The following is a 20,302-nucleotide window of genomic DNA, read 5'->3' as shown; positions in this document are numbered from 1 at the left end:
TGTATACTCCTGCAACAACTAATTCAAAATTGTTGCAAGAAACAAAGGATTCTATTCACTGAAGCTACCGTATCTTGAAATTAACTTAACATAAATATATTAGGCTTTTATTCCTTATGGAGAAAATATTAAATTTGCTGAAAGAATTAAGAGACCTTAATAAAAGGAAGGAAAAAAAAACCGTCAGGGAGGAAGAGCTCCCTCTGCCCTGTGGTCCATCTGCCTGGACTTAGAATTAAATTGCCATAAGACATATTAACAGGAGAAAATCGAATCTAATAGCATATGTATAGGGAATCCACACAGGCAGGAAATTCCAAAGACACTGAGGCAACCTGAAGCTTCTATGAGCTAAGGAGAGGGGAGGAGCCTGAAGATATGAAGGGAGAAAGTTCCTTAGCAAAAAGGTGAGGGATGTTCAGAAAAACAAGGTTGCCCTGTTATTCAGGTAAATTCCTTAGGTAAAGGGGAATCTCAGTTAAGAGTTCTCTTTCTGTTATAAGCTCTCCTTTACAATGTAAATTTGGACAGTTGCAGGGGAGGCAGAGAGTTTCTCCTGTATCTACTGGGTTTTAATCAAATTATTATTATTATTATTGTTATTATTATGGTTTTAATTACTTTTAACTCAAAATAATTTTATGCCAAAGTGGCCCATCTTATGGCAGTTTGCCCAGGGCCCCTCCAAAAACATAGTTCAATATTCAATATAATAGAAGCAGCACTTCAAATCATGGGGAGATAAATTATTCAATATATTTTTCTGGGAAAACTCAAGATGTTATAAAAAAAGATAGATCCCTAGATCACACCATTCAAAACAACAAATTCCATGGAGACTGGGGACATAAACACAAAAAGAAGATAATTCTAAGCTTCTTGAAGAAAAGATAGGAAGCTCTCTTTATGCCTCTGTGTAGCAAATACCTTAAACAGCCATAGGAAGCAAAAATCATAAAGGATAAGAACCAAATACTGTGATCAAAGGAAGGTTTCCTTTGATGCTAATGATTATTAAACTTTAGTAGTATACTGACTTGCACTCCCTGGAGGGCCTTGGGGGGGCTTAACTACGCTCAAATGGTCATATATTTTTGTGAAATGTACACTGGCATGATGTTTTCCTTCAGTTGGTTTAGATCAGGGATGGGCAAATCCAGCCCACTGTCTGTTTTTATAAATAAAGTTTTATCAGAACGTAACCACACTCATCCCGTTTCCTATTGGCTGCGGATGCTTTGGTGCTCTAATGACAGGGTTGAATAGCTGTGACACAGGCCTTATGGTCCTCAACCCCTATAACGTTTAGTATCTGATTCTTTCCAGAAAAAAGTTTCCCAACCCCTCATTTATAGCACCTTCTGCCTGGTGCTGGGACTTTTCCTGTTACATTTGCCTCCATGTCGGGAGGTAGTAGATTAGCCAGAGTCACCTCTGGGGTCTGGCTAAAGAAGACTTGAATGGAGGATATGTACATTTAACATACATATAGAAGCTTATATTTAGGTGATTTGCAATAACTTCTGTGCATGGAAACAAAGCATTATTGAAATTAAAGAGCCAGGAGCCAGCCTGTGGAAAATTTTTCCACGTACCAAACAAACACAGAATTGACAGAGGATTTGGTTTTCAAAATGGAAGTTCTCTTTGGTCAGAAATATACTTATGCAGCATGATAATTACAAACACATCACACTTTCTAAAACACTTCCTTGGGAATTTAGTGAAGTAAAATTTATCAGAATTCTGGTGCTGATAAAGCCCTGTTTGTAACTGCACTCCAAACAGTGAGTTTGTGAGCGAAGTCTCGGGTTTTATGTATCTCAATTTTCAATAATAAAATGAAAATTTTTATCAACCAAGCTACAGATAAGATGAAATTAACTTTTCTATCTTCTCTATAGAAAATGTTACAAAATCTTTGATACATGACAAAATCATCAAGGATTTGTGACACTTATGATATTTACCATTGCTTTCATATTTTTGGTTTATTGTGATTTCGTTTCTCATTAAAATGTTTAATTTTGTATTTGAAATTATTTTTATAATTGTATTTTAATGTGAAAGAGGCCTCTCGGGCTCCTGGGTGGCTCAGTTGGTTAAGTGTGTGACTTCAGCTCAGGTTATGATCTTGCAGTTTGTGGGTTCGAGCCCCGCATCAGGCTCTGACAGACTCAAGACTCAGACTGAAGCCTGCTTCAGATTCTCTCTCTCTCTCTCTCTCTCTCTCTCTCTCTCTCTGCCCCTCCCTGCTTGCTCTCTGTCTCTCTCAAATATAAGCATTTTTCAAAAATTTTTAAAAAAGAAAGAGGAGTTTGGAAATTGCATAACTTTTTGCCCCATAAATCATGGATCTGATCCTCTTTGTGTAGAGAAAAAAAGAAAGTTTTCATAAACTTAGTGAAAGGCTAACTGGGAAACTTTAAAAACACATTTTCACATGTATAACATATATAATTGGATTAGCATTAATGTATCCAGACTAATTTTTTAAAAAACACGGTTTTTGGGGCACCTGGGTGGTTCAGTTGGTTACGTGTCTGACTTCAGCTCAGGTCATGATCTCTCAGTTCATGAGTTCAAGCGCCATGTCGGGCTCTGTGCAGACAGCTCAGAGCCTGGAGCCTGCTTCAGATTCTGTGTCTCCCTCTCTCTCTGCTCCTCCCCTGCTTGCACTGTGTCTCTCTCTCAAAAATAAACTGAGCTTTGCACTGACTGGAACACTCATGAATCAATCATCTCTGCATAAGAGACTGCAAAGTAAGACTGGTTTAAATCTGTGTTACCTGAAATCAATTATTGCCTCAAGAGGGATGGGATTACCCTAATCATCTTCTGCTAATCCCCTTGGATAAACTTAATTCTATTCAAACAGTGCAATGGGGGAAATTAGTATTATGGACACCATAAAAAACAAAATGGATAATTGACAAAGGATATAAACACATATTTCCCCAAAAAGGAGATTCAAATAAGCAGTAAACTTCAACAAAAAGATGGACACAAGGTGGTTTATAAAACTATTCTGTTCAATTTGGTAAATGTTTAAAAATTTCCATAATGAGACATTTATTTTAAAATTTCCCACCATGCAATTGTGGATTTTTATATTTTTTCTTTACCTGTCAATTTTTCTTTTACATATTTTGAAGCTATGATATTCACTAAATAAATACTTAGAACTATGATGTTCTTGTGATGAATTGACCCTTGTATTACTGTATTATAGGTTGCTTTTCTTTAGTAATGGTATAATGGTTTTGGGCTTGAAGTATATTTGTCAAATATTAATGTAACTTTATAATCTTTTTTTGGCTTATATTTGCTTGGTATTTATTTTTTGTCATTTGACTTTTAATCATTTGTGTCAATATGTTTTAATTCTCCTATAAACAACTTAAAATTGGATTATTTTAGGCTAGTTTAATAATCTTTGTCTTTTACCTGGTAAATTTAGTCCATTTACAGTTACTATTGAAAAAAATGAGAAAAGCAGTCATTTATACCCGCAGGTAGGCCTGGCAATAAGAGATAACTCCTGGTATTTCTAGGAGCTCAGCCAGCATTCACAACTAAGTTATGATGGTCTCACAGGTCTGTGATCATGATGGAGAAAACACAAATAAGAACTTTCTTAGCAATAAAAAATGTTATAAAAAAAAAGAACCAAATAAGTACCTTGTCTGATTAATACTAGTAACTGATGCTTTTGTACTAATTACAAATTTAGTGCCCTCTTCATTTCTCCTGCCTCTTAGATAAAATTAAGATACCCTTCTAAAGAATTTCTCTACTTCATAACAGTATTTGGTTTAGAGCAAATCAAATCCTTAAATCCTCCTCCTATCACTCAACATGACCAAATCTTATAATTTTCTTCTAAGTCCTCCTGGCATATCTTGTGGTTCACCATGGTATATTATCTCATCCTTCTGATAGCCAATATTAAGCAACCTTCTTGACTACAGATAGGTCTCCAACAGTCTTTAATAGATGACATTACCACTATAATCCACTGATATATTTGGCTTTATTTCTACTAATCTTATTAAGCAATTGTGTTTATGTCCTGCTTTTGTATTTCTTTCCTTCTTTTCTTTCCCTTTGGATTTCCTTTCTTCAACTCACCGAATTTTCCTCTACTTCTAGGCATTCTTTATCAATTCTTTATCAGTTACCCTATTTTAATGTTCATATTTAATGTATAAGATTATATTTTCTGGTCTTTTATTTACAACCTCTTCCTCACTACACATGAAGTAGGCAGTATTATTATAATACAGTCCATACATGTTGAGTGTGTTTAAATATTTATCATTACCTTTGCTCATCATTTATTTAGTACGGACCTTCCATCTGGATTCATCTACTTAACTTTTTAACTTTACCTTACAAAATATAACTTTGGTAATTTTTTTCATAATTATTATTTCATGCTTCCTCTTGAAAGGTGTTTTACTTGGTATAAGATTATACATTAACTTTCATTTCTCCCAGCACATGAAAGATACTCCAACTGTCTTCAGCTCCCTTTCAGCCTTTGGACTAATTGTCATTTGTTGATAACTGGTCTTTTCTCTCTAGCCATTTTTTAGGATTTTCTATTTTCTTTGGCATTTGCAGTTTTAACGTTAATGTCAAGGTCTTGATTTCTTTTTCTTTGTCTGGCTTGGAATATGCCAGACTCCTAGATCTAAATGCTCATGTCTTTCAAAATGTCTGGAAATTTTCTGCCATTTTGTCTTTGGATATTCCTTTTTCTCTACTTTGTTATCTTCCTGTAAACTGTAATTAGTATTATTTTAGATCTTCTGATGCTATTCTCCTAGTCTTTTATCCTCCCTTTATATGTTCAAGCTGCTGGATGTGTCTGGATGTCTGACTTCTTTTCCAGAACATTTATCTTCAGCTGCATCACCTCAGCTGTTTAAGCCATCCATTGAGGTTTAAAATTCAATTATGTTTCTATGATAGCAGTTCTGTTTCTTAATGTATTATTGTGTAAGATTAATTAATTAATATAAGATGTTAAATGTAGCTTTTTCAATTTTCTGTCTAAATCCAACATCTGAAGTATCCGTCATTCTGTGTATGTAGTTCCTTATTTCTGCTGGATCCTACTCCTGGTGCTTTTATCCTGAACTGTTCTATGATTTTTGGTGGTAAAATGCCCTTTTTTGAAACCTGAATTGACTTGGCGTTCCTTCAATATGAATTTGCATTTGTTTCTGCTGGACATCTATAATCACTACCAACTGGAGACCACTTTAATTTGTATTTGAAGTTTTTAAAACCATAATGCTAATATAATTTCAACTACAATCCTGCAGGAGGCCTAGCATATAAGTATGAATTCTCAGGGCATATTTTTTTATCTCTCTATCCGGTTCCAGAATCCAAATGGGCAACCTACCTTGCTGTCTTTTTCTTCAAGAGGGTTTATTTTCCTTTTATTCAGGGTAGAATTCTTTGCTTTTCCAGCTTTATTCATGAATTTTCTATTGAATTACCTACCTTCATTGGAAGCCATGAAGTCATCAAAAGAAGCTTGAAGGTCTCTAGAGGGTTGCTAGAAATATTCATCTCAAACCCCATGTTGGCATTGGCTTACCTCCTAGAGTTCTGTGAATTTCTTCTTTTGTGTCAACTTAATGTATTTTAAAGATAATCTATCCATACATTCAGTTCTTTTAAATATACAGTGTGCTTAGAAAATTTAATCTGTCACACTGTTAGGTCCCAAAACCCAGCTTAATGTCTCTAAATGTGTATGGTTCGTCCATAATTACATGATCCGTGTAAAAGGCAGCTGTCCAATATTAAGCAAAGGCAAGGAATCTTGGGTTCAGGATACCATCTTCCAAACTGTCTTCTTTGAAAGCTAACGTCTTACATGATGTTGATTTGTATTCTTCCAGAAAAAGTGTTCTATTGACAGAAACTTCGGAAAATTCTTCATGTACTTTTCCCCTCTTGGAGACACTTATGTATATTAACATAGAGAACCTACTGAGAAGCCTTATAGTAAAAGAACCTGATGAAATTTGCTTCACCAAATATTTTCCAACCATACTTTATCAAAGAACCTATTTTTGCTGAAGAGCACAGATGTCCATAGAACAGTGGTGCAAAGGAATGTAAGCATTAATCTATCTTTTCTTTGAAGGAACAAAATATACTTCATTTACATGAAGAAGAAGCATAGTGTGTGTGGAAAAATAAAGGTCATGGAAGAAGGAGGTGTTATGTATGTGTGAAAGTTCTTTGGAGCAAGGGAGGGGTTACTATTGCATACTATTAAGAAAAGTTAGTGATACTTATCTATAGGTGTTGTCATGGGGACCTAGGAAAAGTTAAGAAATAACTTAGGTCTTGAGGGAGAAAAAAGGCAAATGTACAAATAACAAAAACTGTCTAAACGATGTGGACTAAGGGATCTGTTTGCATGATCAAGTATTTCATTATCTCCTTATGCAATGATGAAGAGCTTGGACTATAAACCTTCAAAACCTAGATTGAAATTCTGGCTAAATCTCCCACCTTACCCGCTATCTACTGGCCTCATCTCCACATCTATAAAAAGAGCTAATACTTCCTTGCCCCATCTGCCTCTCAGTTTCTCTGATAATCAAAAGAGACTTAGAAGAGTAGACATTGTCCCACCCTAGGGCTGTGTAGGGTCCTCACTTTGAATTAATCCACAGAAGGCTAATTCGTTAGGAAACACCTGTGTCCTTTTACTTATGAGTGTCAAGAGTGAGTTGGGGGAGAGGAGAAGGACTATATTTGTTGTGTCAACATCTCCTTCCATGTCATTTCTTCTGGAAAGTATCTAGAGCTTCCCTGAGTGTAGGTTGGATAGGAACCACTGAGAGGTGAGAGATTTTGGAAGAGTGGCCAAAAATTAGAAGCTAAGAAAAACCATCCGTAAGGAAATGGACAAGTTTGAGGCAGGTCCCAAGAACAGAAAGGCGATTATTCAGAGTGGAATGGCTGCATAGAACATTTAGGAGTGAGAGCTGGCAATAGCCCGTAAGCTGAGTGTCTTCCAGCAACTGTCAGGTTCGAGATTGAGTATGCTCACGGTGACCAATGGGGAGCAAAAGCCAGGGGAACCCAGAGTAAAGCCCTGAGTTCTTATACAACCTCAAGAGCCAAGAAAGGCCCCATCATGAAAACTGAATAGAAAATTTCTGGCCATGTGGAAAATTTGTTTGTGAACATTGTGTCTTTTTATAAGCCCAAATTGATTTTGACAAAAATTAGACTGAAAGGACATTTCTAAAACATAGGAGCCGATGTAATTCTAACAGGTTATTATTCTGTTATTAACCTGTTATTTAATATTGCATTTTTCCTTCTAGTTTCTCCCCCTTCCTTTTCAGTCCCCGCCCCCCCTCCCCCACACACTCTCCTTATCACTTTCTGACATTCTATACAAGTCACAATTCAATTTGTTTGTAGTTTTTTTTTTTTTCTGGAACTGGAAAGGGCAGGGATTTTTGTCTATTTGATCCACTAATTAACCCCTAATGCCTAGAAGATTGGCTGATAAATATCAGCCGGTTTCAGTAAACGTTTGATGAGTAAATAAGCATTTGATGGGAACAGAACTTGACAGTTTGTGAGACAAGGGGAGCATTTGGCTTTGTTTTCCAGATAAAACCCCCAAGCTGGTTTTAGGCACAAGCAGAAGGATTTGCAACTCTTATGTCAATTTATGTGAATACAATAAAATTCCTCAGGGGTATAAAAACCCAGGTAAACAAAACAAAGCAAAAATCAAAAACAACTTCCACTTTTCTCCTTCACACTTCACACTGTAAACACAGTAAATCTGTAGCTACGATTTCATGAAAAAGTGAGAAGGAGCAAAACAATCCAACCAAACTAAACAAGTATAAACAACCTGGCAAACTTTTATTTTCATCTACTATGTGTCAAGCTAAATTGGCCTCTGCATATTATTTTAATTAAAAATTATCCTCTTGAGTACAAATGAGAAAGAAAAATGTAATCATTGGCCAACCTACAAATTACTTTGAACGGTGTTTCTGGAAATTTAATGCTGATGGCATATTCTGTTTGTTAATCGTCCTCTGGTTCAGAGAAAATTACTCTTCGACATTTGCTTAACTGACTTATTTAGGTCGAATGGTGTTGGGTAGAATATGAACTTTGAACATTTCCAGCTACATTACTACATTCCTTTTGTGGCGAGGCTTATCCTTAAGAAAACAATTATTTCCCCACCCCCCCAACATTTCTTCCTATAAGACACACACTATACACTTCCCCACACACGCCAGTTTGGAAAATGTGAGTCTTCTGCCCAATTTTATAATCACAGGTAATTAAGTACTGTGAAATTTTATTTTGCAATTGTTCCTAGCCATCTGCTGAAAACATTTACAAAAAATTATTGACATTCTCTTAATTAGTCCTACTTTTAGGAAAAACTTTAAACCCATAATTTTTAATTATAGAGTCTCGAAAACTCAAAGATTTAAATGACTTTGTATTCTTTGCCTCACTGAGTGCCGGAGGAGGAAGAGGAGGAAATAACTGCCTGTGAAGAAAATAATGCTAAATCAAGGTTTTCAAAACGTCAGAAGATTGAAAATAAAATGACGACACAAGAACTCCCAAATGTCTGACAAGCTATATACAGCTGAATAAAATTAAATAGTATTAAATGTTTTTCACGGCCTGACATTGCTGTGCTCATGATATCTCTATAAAATAATACTGATGCTGTGAGGTAGTCAAATCCGTATTAGAAATCCATCTTAGAAAGTAGAAAACATGCTTCATTGAAGAGAAGATTGAAGTGACAGAAAAAAGAGATTTATTACCAACTTATCTTAAATGTGCGAAGTCTTTCTGAAGTCAGTTTTTTCAGCTTGTGACCATTGTTTATTAACTTGAGTCTTTTGTTGAGGCCCCTTGGGTAGCTCAGTCGGTCTTAAGTGTCCGACTCTTGATCTAGGCTCAGGTCACGATCTTACGGTGTGTGAATTTGAGCCCTGCGTTGGGCTCTGTGCTGGCAGTGCTGGGCCTGCTTAGGATTCTCTCCCTCCTCCCTCTCTCTCTGCCCCTCCCCTGCTTGTATGTGGGCACAGGTTCTCTCTCTATCTCTCTGAAAATAAATAAATACACATAAAAAAAAAAAACTTGAGTATTTTGTCATTATGATCCCTCTAATTCTGTTTGTACTAAATTCAACCCAGGAGGAAAAGGCAATGGAAGAGGACTCCTCCCGTAGACTGAGGGAGTCAATGTTTTTCTCAAATATCCCTTGAAGCAATAAATTCCAATTTACACGTAACAAAATTAGCCACACTTTAAATGAGAAATATGTACAAAGACATTTGAATGACAAATTACCAGATTTTGAGAGTTTAAATTTGATAAATCTGTTTGGAACAGAGACACGATAACAAAATCAATTTACACTGAATAAAATAGATGAGAGTGATAGGGAGCTGGAGGTATTAATTTAGGAGTGATTTTGCAATTTGCTTCTCTACGAATTAGAAAGTTTACTAAATTTCAATCATCTTTGAAATCCGGATCCCGCTTCCCAACAAAATAATACATTTGGGGTTGTTTTGCTAAAAACGATGGTGTTCGAATTGAGATGAGCCATTGAGCATTTTGCCTGATTCTCCTCATGGCTAATGTTGTGCACATGTAAGCAGGTGTGTAGGGGAGAAACAAAGTGCAGTCTTGATAAGAAGACCCTCACACTTGATTTTGTCTTCTTCACCCTTTTTACCTCTTTGCTAATAATTTTGTCTCCAGTCTTCCCGCATGATATCCTTGACCAATACCCGTAGCCCTCCCTCCATAACTTCAGTTTCAATCATCCATTCTCTAACTGCTGCCTCCAATCTTTCCAGCACACTTCCTTTTATAGTTTAATTCACAATGTCTCATAAGACTCTGAAGTGTTCTAATCCATTGTTACCTTTGAGGCACCACCTCCTTGTGCTTTCTCTCAATTTACTCTTTTTAATTTTTTTTTTAGTGTTTGTTTGTTTTTGAGAAAGAGAGAGACAGAGCTCGAGTGGGGGAAGGGCAGAGAGAGAGGGAGACACAGGATCCCAAGCAGGATCCAGGCTCTGAGCTGTCAGCAAGAGCCCAACATGGGACTTGAACTCAGGAACCGTGAGACCACGACCTGAGCCAAAGTCGGATGCTTAATTCACTGAGCCACCCAGGCGCCCATCTCTCAATTGACTCTTGTGTCAGCTCTACTCAAACACCCCGGGCTCCCTCCATGAGACCTTTGCTCTTGTCACTCTTCTTCCTGGGTCACTCTTACTCCAGATACCCCCATGGCTCGTGAATTAGTTATCTCCTACCCCACAACTTAGTGTCTTAGAACAATCAATCTCACACAGTTTCTGAGGATTTATTATTTCACACAGTTTCTGAAGATCAGAAACCCAGGAGTAGGTTCTCTCTCAGGGTCTCTTGTGAGGTTGTAGTCAAGCTGTCGGCCAGGATGTCGCCTCTAAAGATGTGACTGGGAATGAAGGGTCTGCTTCCAGATCTTGGTGACAGAAGGCTTCGGTCCCTCCCGACACAGGCCACTTGGCAAGGCTGGTTATAGCAGGTTGTGTTCTATGAATCACTGAGTCCAGCCTATGCTCAAGAGCAGGGAAATTCAGCTCCACCTGTTTAAGGAAAGAGTATCAAAGAATTTGTTGCCATATTTTGTTGTTATTGGCATGTTTTAAAAATCATCCAGGCTCATCTCTCACATTTGTGTAATCTTTACGCCAATGCCACCTTATTAATAAGAGTTTTATTGTCCACATTATATAAAATAGGAAGACTTTCCCCTAGCCACTTCCCTTAACTGTTTCATTTGCTTCTTAATGTTTATTACCATCTAAAATATTAAATGTTTATTTAATTATTTGTTAATTTTTTTGTCTCCTCCAACCCCCAGAATATAAGCTCCAATAGGAGAGAAAATTTATGTATTTTGTTTATTGCTATATTCTCAGCACTTCGGATAGTACCCAGCACATAATGGACAAAGTCAATAAATACCTGCTAAACGAATAAATAAATAATAAAAGAACATGTGTTCTGTGGCTATTGGAAGATTCTAATCGGCTTTTGGGTGGCTTTACCTTAGCTTCTCCTGTGTTCATTCCTTGCTGCAAGAAACCCCGAGAGGTCAGGAAATTTCCTTTCGCATTATTCAGGAGTACATACAATGATCAGACCCAGGCTTTCCCTCAGGCTGCAAATATGATAGTAGAATTAGTTATTTGTGACACAGGGACATGTCTCCCAAATTTTCACAAAAAAAGATCTGGTTTTTATTTTACAGAGGGAAAAAGAAAATGTTGGCGGTGGGGGGGTGGGGTGGGGAGGGGAAGTTCTTTTCTCCTTTTTTTTTTTTTTTGGAAAAGATAAATATTCCGGCAATTATGTGCATTTGTGAATCGCTCTAATTTCAGCTTCAGTATTCAGATGAGTGGCAGGACAATCTATGTTTCTCTTGATTCCCTTCTCCAATAAAACATCTGGCTACATACTAGAATTTTCATTAAAGGAGCACAGGGAGCTTCAACATAATTCATTTCCAAGTCTTTTTCTGGCAAGTCCTTGTATAAAACAATCTTCCCTTTAATATGAATCTGATACCCTTTTTCTGGCATAAGAATTACATTCATCTGGTATAATGAAGGTTTGTTTTTGAATAGAGGGACCTTTTGCCAACAAGATGAGAGAGAAGTGGGGGGAGGATAAATGTTATATTGTTATAGGATGATATATTATTATTTCCAAAACTCTGAGGAGAGAGACTCAACCTTGTCAGCCCTGATTTATGTCTGTTCATTCTGTGATTCAATAGGAAGGTCAGGTGAGCTTTACTGGAATGTTTTGTTATATATTTTTCTACTGAGTGCAATGAAAAGCATCTTACACCCCCGACCTCACTCCCCCTTTCCACTGTTAAGAGTTAAGCGTTGATTGAATGGATGCTACATATCATTATGTCTAAAGAGCTATTCATATATCTTTATATGTGCCTGAACTCAAAATGGCTGAACAAGTCTGGGTTGGGGGGGTTCCCTGAGATCAGATTATTCATGGAGAGATTAGGGTATATGTTTGGAAAAGTTTTAAAACTCATTTTCTGGGGAAGCTAAGTTTTGAGCAAAATCTCAAGTGTTTTACTACTTGTGAAAGTTTGTCTACAAATCCATGATCACAAAATCTCCCATTTAAAAGCAAATATAGAGGCATATCCTAATGGAGAACATAAAAATAAGACCCGAAATGTAACTGGATTGCTTACTTCAGTGTGACTTGAACTTGTAGAGTTGTAGAGCAGTAAATGAGTAGACATGTAATTACCAAGAAAAAAGTCCATAAAAAGTCTTTAAAACATAGGAGTATATGGTAAGAGAATATAGGGTAACAGTGATATTTCAACATAGTAAGAAAAAGAGATGGGATTGTTAAAAAAAAATAGTGTTGGAACAACAGTCTATCAAGTAAGGAAAAAGAAAGCTAGATATGTAATTCATTCTTTATATAAAAGATAGATACATAAACATAAGTCATTTGGCAGATAATGTTCACAGGAATCAGGTCTTCTTAATCAGGCCTAAGCACCATAAAGAGTAAATTTAATAAATATTATATTATAAAAATCCTAGTTTTATTATGTATGTGTGTGTATTTGTGTTTATGTCTCTATTACATTCCCTTATTTGAAGCTTGTCTTTTTACTCTCTGTGTGGTCTTTCTTTTGATGAACAAGATTTCCCAAGTTTAATAAATTTAAATCCTCAAATTTGTGCTTTACGTCCGGTTCTGTTCTGTCCTGTTCAAAAGCTTTTGCCTACCCCAAGGCCATGAGGGTAATGTTCTTTGTTATTTTGTAGAAGCTTTATTGTTTTAGCTTTTAAACTTAGATCTGTCCTCTAACCTGAATGGGAGTGAAGTGTCAAGATTAATTATTCCCATAATTATCTAATTAATCTAATATCTTTTATTGATAATATTATTCTTTGTCCGACACACTTCAATGTCAAACTGTTCACAAATTAAGTGACAATGTATATGCGAGTTTGTTCTAGGCTTTCATTCTATTCCCTTAATCTGTTTAACTAAAATTTTATCAATATTACACCATATTTTTCTTATCTTTTTGCTGTGGCTAAGGACTTCCAGTATAATATTGACTAGAAATGGTGACAGCGTGTCTTATTGTTTCATTTGCTGCTTCGATAAAAAAGTTCCAATATTTTATAATTAAACATGCTTTTTTTTAAAGTTTTTTTTTTGTTTTTTTTTTTTGTTTTTTTTTTTACTTTATTTTTGAGACAGGGAGAGACAGAGCATGAGCGGGGGAGGGGCAGAGAGAGAGAGAGAGAGACACAGAATCTGAAGCAGGCTCCGGGTTCCGAGCTGTCAGCACAGGGCCCGACGGGGTGGGGGGGGGGGGGGGCTTGACCTCACGGACTGTGAGATCATGACCTGAGCTGAAGTCGGATGCTTAACTGACTGAGCCACCCAGGCGCCCCAAACATGCTTTTTTAATTAACAGTTTTTTTAATGTTTACTTATTTTTGAGAGAGAGAGAGAGGAGTGGGAGAAGGAAGAGATGGAGACACAGAATCTGAAGCAGGCTCCAGGCTCCGAGCTGTCAGCACAGAGCCCAACACGGGGCTTGAACTCATGAACTGTGAGATTATGACCTGAGCTGAAGTCAAACGCTTAACTGACTGAGCCACCCAGGCATCCCTAATTAATAGTTTTAATAAGATTTAAGGAAGTCTTCTAACTTTGTTCTTTAAACTTGTTTTGGTTATTTTTGGACCATTGTATTATCATACACACTTTAAAATTAGCATATTAATTCACATTAAAAATCATCAGGATGCTGATATAATTGTATTAAATCTATATGTCAAATTGGGTTGAATTCAGATCTTTACCATATTGAGTTTTCTTATCCATGAACATGGTATTTTCCTCCATTCATTTATGTCTTAAAATTTATTTCAATTGCATATTTTTAATTTTTATGTTAAAGAGTCTGGTGTATTTTTTATTGTATTTATAAGTAGTTTATTTTTTTTATATACTATTTCAAACATTTGTAAGTTTTCAGTACTAAAGCAGTCTAGGCCTGGAATTTTCTACATGGGAAATGGCAGTTTTTCATAGGTTTCAGATAATTCAGATTTTCACATTGTTCTTCTACAATATTTGGTAAGGTGTCATTTCATAGGAATTTTCTAATATACAGAATATATTTTCTAATATATATTTCCTTTTTTTATTTTTTTTTAACGTTTATTAATTTTTGAAACAGAGAGAGACAGTGAACGGGGGAGGGTCACAGAGAGGGAGACACAGAATGGGAAACAAGCTCCAGGCTCTGAGCTGTCAGCACAGAGCCCGACGTGGGGCTCGAACTCACGGACCGCGAGATCATGACCTGAGCTGAAGTCGACCCTTAACCGACTGAGCCACCCAGGTGCCCCTCTAATATATATTTTCTAATATAATTTATAAATGTATCTTCTTGATATTCATAAAACTTCTTGTATTTATCATGTAATGTCTGTCAGATTTTGAAAGTTCTTGATCATTATCTCTTTTCATATTTCATCTGTACTACCCTCTTTCTCCTTCCCTTGTACAATTTCACTTACATATGTGCGTATGTCCCACATGTCTTTCATATTAATTCTGTATTTTACATAATTGTTTTCCTTTTCATGTTTCATTCTGGTTATTTATGTTGACTCATGTTTTATTTCACTGTTCTTTTCCAGTATGCATTTTTAATTTTAGCTATTATATGTCAGTTTTCGGTTAGATTCCAGTTCTCTTGTGTTTCACCTTGTAAACTATTTTCTTGAACATGTGTATAACAGCTATTTTAAAATCTATGTTGGATAACTAAAATATATGGATCACTTGTGGGCTTGTTTCTATTGTCTATTTGTATCCATTGTGGCTTATTTACATACTATAAGCATATAATATTATTTATACATCAGAGATATTTTAGTATTTGCTCTAGGTTTTACCTCTTTAACACATTTCAGTGTTAAACCTAGTGCATTTGCTCTAGGTTTTACGGAATACCGCTTTAACACATTATCTTCAAATAATATTATGCTACTCCAAATACAATGTAAAAAACTTATAGGAACACACTTCCATTCCTTCCTGTTCTTTGTACTATTGTCAAACATTTTATGTTTACATGTTAAAATCCTATAAGATTTAAAATTTTAAACTGCCAATTAGCTTTTAATGGAATTTTAAAATGAAAGCAAAATACTGTATTTTTTTCTCATAATTACCACCTTGGGTACTTTTCATTAATTTGTGTAGATTAGTGGTTCTTCGCGGGGAAGTGGGTATGATTTTGACTTCCTAGAGGTGTGACAATATCTATAGACATTTTTGGTAGTTACAGCTGTTCTGGTGGGGGGACAGGGTTGCTACTGGCATTTAGTGGGTACAGGCCAGAAATGTGAGTATGCCATCCTCCTCCGCAAGGAATTATCTTGTTTTAATGTCAATAGTCCCAACTTTGAGAAACTCTGGTGCGAATCCAAGTTTCCACAGTAAATATAGATCTGTATTGTGGTGTGATATAGGGTCAGATGGTGATGAATCATCAGCGTGTGTCTGAAAGTCTTATCCTCACCTTCATTTTTGAAATACATTTTCACTAGGTGTAGAATTCTGCATTGAAAGTATTTTATTTCAGCACTTTAAAGAAGTCTTTTCATTGCTTTCTGGTTTGCATAATTCTGTCAAGTCTTCAGTCATTATTCCACTGTGGATAATATATACTTTTCTCTGGCTGGTTTTAACATTTTCTTCCTAGTCTTGGTTTCAGTAATTTGATTAGTGTGATTTTCTTTTGTTTATCATGCTTGGGGTTTATTGAGATTTTGGATCTGTGCAAATATTATCAAATTTGAAAAAACATTAGCTATTATTTCTTCTGATATATTTTTTTTCGGTTCCCTGAACTTCTGAGACTTCAACTCCATATAGGTTGCACTACTCTGTGGTCCTACAGTTCACTGAGATTCTTTTCTTAATGTTTATTTATTTTTGAGAGAGAGAGAGATGCACGAGTGGGAGAGGGGCAGAGAGAGAGAAGGAGACAGAGGATCTGAAGTGGGCTCTGCACTGATAGCAGAAAGCCCAATGCAGGGCTTGAAGTCACGAACTGCAAGGTCATGACCTGAGCTGAAGTCAGACACTTAGCCAACTGAGCCACTCAGGGGCCTCTCACTGAGATTCTGCTAATTTTTTTTTTTCTTTTTTTCCTCTCTGGGCTTATTTTGGACAGTTTCTATTGCCATGCCCTCAAGTTTATTTTCCTCTGCAGTGTTAATCTCCTTTATATTCAGCACATTTAAAAATATTTCTATATTGAAAAAAGCAATGCCTCGGGCTCATGCAGACTTAAGAATTTCTGGAACTACTATCAGCCAGATTAAAGAGCCTTTATTGAAAACATGAGGCACTCGTAAAGACTTTAGAAGAGTAACATATACCTGACAAGATTGAACTCTTAAGGAAAGGTTACTCTAAAACTTCCCTAAAATATTAAAAACAAGTCTTAAAAAGATCAAGCTGTTTTCTTTTCTTTTCTTTTTTTAATGTTTATTTATTTTTGAGAGATAGAGACAGAGTGTGAGCAGGATAGGGTCAGAGAGAGGGAGAGACACAGAATCTGAAGCAGGCTCCAGGCTCTGAGCTGTCAGCACAGAGTGTGACACAGGGCTTGAACTCACGAACCATGATATCATGACCTGAGCCGAAGTCGACGCTCAACCGACAGAGCCACCCAGGTGCCCTGATCAAGATGTTTTCTAAATAATTTAGTTGCTTTCTGATTGGATTCTAGCACTCCTTAAGAATACAAGAAAATTCAGTACTCAACAATGTAAAACTCAAAATATTTAGCATTAAATAAGAAAATTTAATAATCGAGTGAAGTAGGTAATGGATAAAATTGGTCCATTAATAAAAGAAAATTAGTAAATAGAAGAAACTCAGAAATGAAAGAGAAGTTGAAATTAGCTAATACTGAGTCTTCCAAGAGGATGCCAAGACGGGATTGAAGGTGAAAAGGTTTTAGCAGAGTTCGTACCTGTAAAAGGAAATAGGGAGTGAGCAGAGGAGGGCTGGGAAAGCAATCAGACCAGAATTCAAGAGTGACCCCAAGGGAAGGTAAGAAGAAGAGAAGGCTGAACGCAATACTCCTAAACTGTCATGCAGTCTAAGAAACTTGTGGTAAAACATTGTTCTACCTTTGAGCCGGTCACCTAACGAAAGCATGCTTTGTCTCCCAGAAATCAACCTGCCTTAGTAGCTCAGCCACACGTGGTCATCAACAGGGAGCAACCCATGAGAGACATGGCTTTGGTGCCAATCCAGTGATGGGCTTCAAAGTACAGCCATTTGTGCCCTTCACTGACTATTCTTCATGTAGTAAAAGGTGTCTGAGGCACAGTCTCATGACTACAGTGGCAGACGAGGACTTTGAAACACATATCACCATGACAAAAAATAGTAATCACCATGAAAACGTTGGGTCTGTTGCAAGAATTACCAAAATGCAACACCGAGCCATGAAGGGACCGTGGCATGGATGAACTTGCCACAAACCACCCATTTGTAAAAGCAGCATCTGAGAAGTGTCATAGAGCAAAGTGCAGTAACATGAGGTACGCCTGTACTACCCTTGTCATTGTGTATGAAAATGTGGGAGTTCAAGGTAGTGTTTTCTTCCTACAGAAGAAGAGGCAAATTACAACCGCTGGTTCCCCTAATTGCAAACGCCATCGTACCACGTCTATAAAATAGAATTAGTATATCAGAACGTTATATGTCAGGTAGGTCTGTAGGTGCTGATATGTAAAGCTATCTATGATGTATTGTATTCGTTTTTAGGGCTATCATAACAAGGTACCTCAGACTAGGTGGCTTAACCTATAGAAATTAATTTTCTCACAGTTCTGGAGCCGAGATGTTCAAGATCAAGCTGTCAGTAGGATTGGTTTCTTCTGAGGGCTGTGGTCCTTGGCTCTTACATAGCTGTCTTATTCCAGTGTCTCATACGATCTGTCTGTGCTCGTCCGAGTCCTAATCTCCTTTTCTTATAAGGACACCAGTCAGATTGGATGAGGGCCCACCCACAAGATTTCATTTTGCTAATCATCTAATCATCTTTTTAAAGATTCTCTCTCCAGGGGCATTTGGATGGTTCGGGTGGTTAAGTGGCTGACTCTTGATTTTGGCTGCTCTCATGATCTCGTGGTCCTGAGATGGAGTGCCCCATTAGGCTCTGCCCTGGGCCTGGAGAAGGCTTAAGATTCTCTTTCCCCTTCCCTCCCTCTCTGCCCCTCTAGCACTCGCGCAAATGCTTGCAAGCTCTCTCTGTCAAAAAAATGATTCTATCTCCAGATACAGTCACATTCTGAGGTACTAGGAGTTAGAACATCAACATGAATTTTGAGGAGGTACAATTCAGCCCCTAACATATATTTTAATGTAAATGAGGCAAGGTATGAACAGTATGTGTAATATAATTTCATTTGCTTCCATTTATTTACTAATTATTTTCTTAACATTTAGTTTTGAGAGAGAGAGAGAGAGCGTGTGAGAGGGGGAGGTGCAGAGAGAGGGAGACACAGAATCCCAAGAAGGCTCCAGGCTCTGAGCTGTCAGCACAGAGCCCGATATGGGGCTCAAACTCATAAACTGTGAAATCATGACCCGAGCCAAAGTTGGAGGCTTAACTGACTGAGCCACCGAGGAGCCCCTATTTATGTATTTCTTTTTTAAGTTTATTTATTTATTTTGAGAGGCAGAGAACGAGTGGACAGAGGAGGAGCAAAAAAAGAGAGGGAGAGAGAGAATTCCAAGCAGGCTCCGTACTGTCAGCACAGAGCCTGATGCTGGGCTCGATCTCACAAACCGTGAGATCATGACCTGAGCTAAAATCAAGAGTGGACGCTGAACCAACTGAGCCTCCCAGGGGCCCCTCATTTGCTTTTAAAGCATTTTCATATGCGTATTTGCATAAGTGTTGGGTCAGACTTCAAAGAATATATCGATAATGGCTTTCCCTGAGAAAATGGACTGAGGGTTCGTGGTGACGGAGAAAAGTAGGGTAAAAATACGTTTTTAAATCTTTCTACCCTGTTGCTTCTTTTGCCATATTTCTGTAGTGCCTTTACAGTAATGAAGAAAGAGACAAGGTTACAAGCTCTCTCATATTACTGATGAGTAAAACAAGGCCAAAATTTGCCTGAGGTCACTCAATTAGTTCCGGATAAAGCCAGGAATGCAGGACTGCCTCACGACTGCTGTATGGGAGATCTTTTATGCTTGCCAGATAGCCCTGGTCCTCCACATGGTCATTGGATACCTAGACTTTAACTTCCCATTTTGCTACTTACGTTAAGTTTCTACTACAGTTATTTGTATCGCCCAGTAATCTGTTAGTGTAAATCCGTTATACCAAAGCCCTCAGTGAAACTAATAGGTTTAGATCCATCGTGCCTCAGCTCGATTATTTCATGCTTCCGAAAATTTAATATGACCTTAGCTTCAGATAAAGAGCTTTACTGCGTAAGAGGTCATCCTGTTCTGGATTTTCAGCTTCTGTCCCTAAAATATTACCATCTTCACTTAGCTGTGGGTACTCCAGGTCTCCCCGACCCTTGGTGGCTCGGTAAAACCCCGTGTTCATCCGACTTCCAACTTAACAACAGGTCCAAGTTCTCCACACATTTCCCTTATTATCCAGCACTCGTCCCAAATCGTCTTCAGTGATCAGGCCTCCGCCGGCATCCTGTGACCTTGGGAATCCCACACCTATATGTGAGGCTTCCGGACGCTTCACGGGCTGTTTTCTCACTTACCCAGAGTTGAGAAAACGCGCTTGCAAATACTGCTGTCAAGTGAGAGGCTCCACAGTTCGCCGTGAACAGTCAGATGTCACTTCATTGCGGGGATCTCTGCTTTGAACGCAGCGGTTCCTTGGCCAGAGCCCGAAAGGGGGCAGTGCGGCAAGAGCCGCGGCAGGATTTTCGAGAGCGCAGCTTCTAGGCGGCCTGGACAATTTGTTCTGCAACTGCGCATAGTTTTGAGCGTATTCTCTTTTAAGTGACTCTCTCATCTGGTCCTGTGAAGATGGAAGACTCCATTAAGAAGCCACACTGTGTGGCAGTCACAACAGGGTCCTTTATCCCACTCAGTATGGAGCGGGGGA

General features: G+C 37.6%; 1 long non-coding RNA gene across 1 annotated transcript; it reads right to left on the bottom strand.

Moving 5' to 3' along the window:
• Positions 1 to 10,459: 10,459 nt before the first annotated feature.
• LOC123385206 lies at positions 10,460 to 20,095 on the bottom strand. Its single transcript, XR_006597402.1, has 3 exons — positions 19,953 to 20,095; positions 11,151 to 11,263; positions 10,460 to 10,685 (listed from the first exon to the last, which is right to left on the bottom strand). It is a non-coding gene; the product is annotated as an uncharacterized LOC123385206 (long non-coding RNA).
• Positions 20,096 to 20,302: the final 207 nt, after the last annotated feature.

The sequence above is a fragment of the Felis catus genome, chromosome B1, assembly GCF_018350175.1.
Source record: "Felis catus isolate Fca126 chromosome B1, F.catus_Fca126_mat1.0, whole genome shotgun sequence".
NCBI classification, from domain to species: Eukaryota; Metazoa; Chordata; class Mammalia; order Carnivora; family Felidae; genus Felis; species Felis catus.
This window is presented reverse-complemented; position numbering and strand designations above follow the sequence as displayed.